This window comes from Pteronotus mesoamericanus, unplaced genomic scaffold (genome assembly GCF_021234165.1).
Source record: "Pteronotus mesoamericanus isolate MK-2021 breed Mesoamerican mustached bat unplaced genomic scaffold, CSHL_Meso_final contig_98, whole genome shotgun sequence".
Classification (NCBI taxonomy): domain Eukaryota; kingdom Metazoa; phylum Chordata; class Mammalia; order Chiroptera; family Mormoopidae; genus Pteronotus; species Pteronotus mesoamericanus.
In genome coordinates, this window is record NW_026555295.1 from 2,777,914 (window position 1) to 2,783,346 (window position 5,433).

General features: G+C 35.1%; 1 non-coding gene across 1 annotated transcript; it reads left to right on the forward strand.

Annotated features, from left to right (window-relative positions):
• The first annotated feature begins 2,654 nt into the window (after positions 1-2,654).
• Positions 2,655-2,845, forward strand: LOC129081412 (U2 spliceosomal RNA). The gene has a single exon (XR_008530311.1). It is a non-coding gene; the product is annotated as a U2 spliceosomal RNA (small nuclear RNA).
• Positions 2,846-5,433: the final 2,588 nt, after the last annotated feature.

Below are 5,433 nucleotides of genomic sequence, written 5' to 3' on the forward strand. Positions count from 1 at the left end.
TTTCTCCATAAATGTTGATCAGCCTCTCCTGTCATTACATGAGATGCCTGGGATGTTGAAAATAGATGCTAATAAATTGCCAATCCAGCTTATTGCCAAGTAATGAAAAGCACTTCTCTTCCTTGAAACAGGATGACTTACCACTTCAGTGTGTTCTAGAAGCTGCATACAAAAGAGAATAAGATGATTTCTTTTTTAGTCTGTTTGGTTGTTCCTTATCACCGCCACCCCCCTACCACTTTCAAAAATGGAATGAAAACAGGTTCAGGCTGCTGGGAACACAGGATTTTAAGCACAGCATGGGCCCTGTTGGTGCTGTAGCTGTCATTCAAGACTTTTGTCATTCTTTGCCACCGCTGGATATCCATATGGTTATGGCTTTTCGCCCATTTCAGGTCTTCTGCCATCCTTTTTCTTGTCTCCCTTCCACATACCAACCTTGCTCAGTTTCACAAATAGAGTAACTAAAACAGAGGAGGAAAGGTCAGGTGGTTGATGAGTCAGGAACAGAGACTGGAATCCCCTAAAGCCAAATGAGGCGCTGGAACTCCGCAGTGTCCCTGACTCCATCTTCATCCCGAAGGACAGCATCCTGCTTTGCAAGAATGGTGGCTTCATACCAAAGGCTCTGGAAAACTAAAAGCCACAAGTACACTGCGTATTTTGTTAAGGCTTGTGTAACTGGAATAGAGACAAAGGGATAATCCTGTGAAAATACATGTCTCCCACTTTAGAGAAATTTTTGGGCTGCTGGAGTACACGGAGATGTGGCATAGGCTAGGATATTTCATCCAAAATGAAAGGCAAGTTGCTTCACCTTGTGCCTCAGCACTGAGAAGACCAGTGTTTCAAGGGCACCCTTGAATGTTGGAGGCAGCTTGGTTGCATTTTTAAGTGTCTCTTCCACACCACAATTGGATCACACTAAATGCTCCTTCGGAACCAGCACAAAGTCACATTCAGCTTCTTGAGAAGAAAATACGGAATCATTGAACTCGGGGTGGGGGGGTCACCTATTGCATGTGAGGCATTTTTCTAAGTACTTGATATATGTTGACCTATTTGATCCTCATAATGGCATACAGGTTTTATGCAGAACTAGCATTTGAACCTAAACATGTGGCTCCCAAGCCCTTGTTCTTCATCACCATGCTTTACTGCTTTTAATTTCAGAGCTGCTGGTTAATCTTGGAGACTGCAGTTTCCAGGTGATGCCCATTCCTCATCTATTCTATCATAATTCCAGTGTTCTTCAACCTATGGAGTGAATGATAAATTTAAATACTGCCTACCCACCCACTTACAGTAGTGAGAGGTGGGGATGAGTAAGAGGAAGAAATTTGCCATACTTACTATTTTAAAGAAAAGGAAAAAAAAGTAATTATTTAGTCCTCAAATACTCTGGAAGCAGTACAGAAATTAATTAAGAAAATGGTAATTCACACATATGAATTTTGGTCCTTTTTCTTTACTACCGCAATCGGGATGTATGTACCTTCAGGATCTGGAGATTATTTCAGTAACCAACAACTTTTAAAACAATATTTTTTCAGCACTTTCTTTCAGAATTGTAACTTCAGATAAAGGAACGTTTCTCATTCCTTTCTCACACAACCTTGAGTTCTGGTATGATTCTCCCCTTGGCTACACTTACATTCTACTTGTGTGAGAAAACACTGCTCTCCCAGTCCTGAGCCACCTCCCCAACCTTTCCTTTCACTGCTTAATAAAGGGAAGGTCCCCATTTTAGGGTTTACTTTGGAGAACTCCCAAATGTAATAGAACAAAATTCACTATTATTTTTAATCTCACACTGCCCTCTAAGGATGGTGCGGTCTTCTGTTTGCTAAATTCAAGTGACGTCATTTGTCTCTGCTATAATAACCTTCTATATTCTTGAGGGTAGGATTTAAATACTGGGGGGGAGGATGCTGTAGGTATGTAATTTTGGATACAGAAACTAGAAGAGAGCAAAATTACTGTGTTTAAGGAATTAGGAACCATAAAATAGAGATAATAATAGCTTCAAGACATAGGATTGCATTGAGGGCTGAATGAGGTAATTTGAAGTATCTGGGCACAGCTCTCAGCACATAGTGAAGACTGAACCAAGGTTAAAACGTTCTATACTGCTATCATTTTGTTGTTGGTGTTATATAAGCCTTTCTTGAAAAAAATATGCTAATGATAGAAACAGAATTAAGAAGAGAAAATAGAGGACTACAAATGATATTTGGAAGTGTTACTTGTAATATGAATTTAAACATAGAGTTAGGAATGAATGCTAAAGAAACTAAGGTTATAGAACAAAAGGTATATGCTATAAACTTGGACAATGAAAAGTGAAATAACATATACCAAAAGTCAGGGAATGGGAAGAAGTATGTATGCTAATTTGTTTTAGATTTGTTTCTAGAATACAGCATAGAGTTGACTTTGTGAACCAATCTGAAAGTCTTTCTAATACCTAAATTTTGCTCATTTATATTAATTAATATGAGGTGTTTGGCTTTGTTTCTGTAATATTTTGCTTTATACTTTCTGGTTTTTAGCCTTAAAAATATTTTGCTATGTGTTTGCTTTGTTTTCTTTTTCACTGCAATTTCATTGAGATAATTATAAATTCACATGCACTTACCAGAAAAAATACAGAGATCGCTTCTTGGCCTTTTGGCTAAGATCAAGTGTAGTATCTGTTGTTATAAGTTTAATATCTGATACGTCCTCTATCTGAGGGCATTATATTAAAAGGATTTTTGGAGCTGGGATATGGAACAGGAGCTTGCTCCATCCACTCTGTGCATCAATCTAGTATTGCAGTACTGCTGGGAATGGGGCACAAAAAAGAAAAAAAACAGAGACATCTCAGGTACCCTTTACCCAGTTTCCCCCAATAGTGACATTTTGCAAAGCTCTAGTACATTACCACAACCAATATACTGACATTGGTACAACCACCAATATTATTTAATTTTTCCCAGCTGTTTGCTTTGTTTGTAGTGTGTGTTCTTTTAATAATTTGGAAATTTTATATTTTATTCTAGATTCTAGTTTTGTAATTTTATGTAACTATCTTTTTAAAAAATTGAGATATATTGACATACAACATCATTGTATTAGTTTCAGGTGTGTAACATAATGATTATATATATGTAGATATATTACAAAATATTCAATAATTGCCAGAATAAGTTGAGTTAACATCTATCACCACACAGTTACAATTTTTTTTTGTGATGAAAACTTTTAAGACCTACTTTGTTAGCAACTTTCAAATATACAATACAGTATTGTTAACTATAATCATCATACTGTATACTATATCCCTAGGACTTACTTATCTTATAACTCAAAGTTTTTACCTTTTGACCCCCTTTACCCATTTAGCCACCCCCTGTGCTCCTGCCTCTGGCACTCACCAATCTGTTTTCCTGTATCTATGAGTTCAATTTTTTAAAAAAGTTTCCACATATAAGTGAGACATACAGTATTGTCCTTTTTCTGACTTACTTTGCTTAGCATAATTCCCTTAAGGTCCATCTATGTTGTCAGAAATGGCAAACTTTATCTTTTTTTATGGCTGAATAATATTCTGGGGTGTGTGTGTGTGTGTGTGTGTGTGTGTGTGTGTGTGTGTGGTTTATCCACTCATTTTCTTTATCCATTCCTCCATCGATGGACACTTACGTTGTTTCCATGTCTTGGCTATTGTAAATAATGCTGTAACAAACATGGGGGTACAGCTATCTCTTCGAGAGAGTAATTTCATTTCCTTTGGATGTATTCCCATAAGTGGGGTTGCCAGGTCACATGGTGGTTCTATTTTTAATTTTTGAGGAACTTCCATATTGTTTTCCATGGCGACCACACCAATTTATATTCCCACCAACAGAGTGCAAGTATTCCCTTTTCTTCATATCCTTGCCAACCCTTGTTATTTTTTTGTCCTTTTCATATTTATGTATCTTAATCTTCTACTTCTTAAGATAGAATGTATTGATTCCTATGAGCAATAGTGAAACTAAAATATTTATATTTCCTTCCCTTTTCCTCTACTCCTTTTCTTCCCCCACATAATTTTAATTTCTAATCTTACTTTCTTAAACTTTGTACTGTAAAATATCCTTCTCTCACTTGTTGTTGTAGCTTTTGTAGCCCAAGCTATTAGAGATGAAAAACACATTTATACCACAATGTCTTTATAACTTATCTTAACTTTGCACCCCCTTGCCATCTGAATTTTTGTCAGTTATATAATTTCTGGATTAGTTACAATCAATCTAATCTTTAATCATAGTCACTGCATGTGTTTTATCTTGGTCTACCATAATATTTATCCAATGATTTCTGCCAGTCTTTCTTTGTTGCAGCTTTTCCAATATTCTCTTGGTAGGCCTAAGTTTATTCTCTAATAGAATCCTCCATTTTGAACTGATAGGAATTTTCAGAATTTTTTTTTTTAATGTTAGAAGCTGTTTATCTGTTGCCTATATACTTCAATGACAGCTTGGCTTGGGATAAAAAGACTGTGCTTATTTTCCTTAACGCTTTTGTGATTCTTTCTTTGCAGTCTAACAACACTTAAAAAGTTGCAGTAAAGTCATTACTTTTAATGACAATAAAATTATTATTCTCAAGGAAAGGGGGAGAAGAGATGAGGAAAGAAAGACTGAGAAAAACCAGGGAAGTTACTGAATAATATGAATAAAAAAGTTATTTAAAATAATAAGATAAAATATTAGGTATAAAAACATAACACTTGAAATAATAGATGGGATAAATAGCAGGATGGGTTCATCAAAAAAATCAACTAGTAAGTCCGAAGATCATATTAAGAAGTTCTTTTAATAGGTAGCAGAAAATGTAACATACACAATACAAGCTAAGATATATAAAGAATAGAAGTAGAAATGCTAATAACATCTAGACAGCAGGAATCTCAGAACAAGAGAAGAATAAAATTAATGGAAAGTTATGTTTGAAATAATAATGATTATAATGTTCCCAGAATTGAAAAGTCTTAGTACATGTCAAACTGGGTAGCTAAGGGAAAAAATCACATTTGTACACTTTATAGTGAAATTTAAGAACATCAAAGAGAAAGAGAAAATTCTAAAATCTTCCAGAATTATCAAAGACAAAAAGTCTCCAGAGTTGATAACCTGCAAAAGTATAAGAACAATGTTGCATCATTTTTTTTTTTTACAGAAAAGTGGATCTAAAAAGTCAATGGAGTAACAATTTTAGAGTATTAAAGAAAAACAACTTCATTTCCAGAATTCTTTATGCATCTATTATAATCTAAATGTGAGACTATAACAAAGGCATTCACAGGCACAAAAGGCCTTAGAAGGTTACCACATAAAGAACACTTTGGAAATGTTCTTAGGGGAAGTATTCAAACAAGAAGAGAAATAAACCAAGAAGATGCTG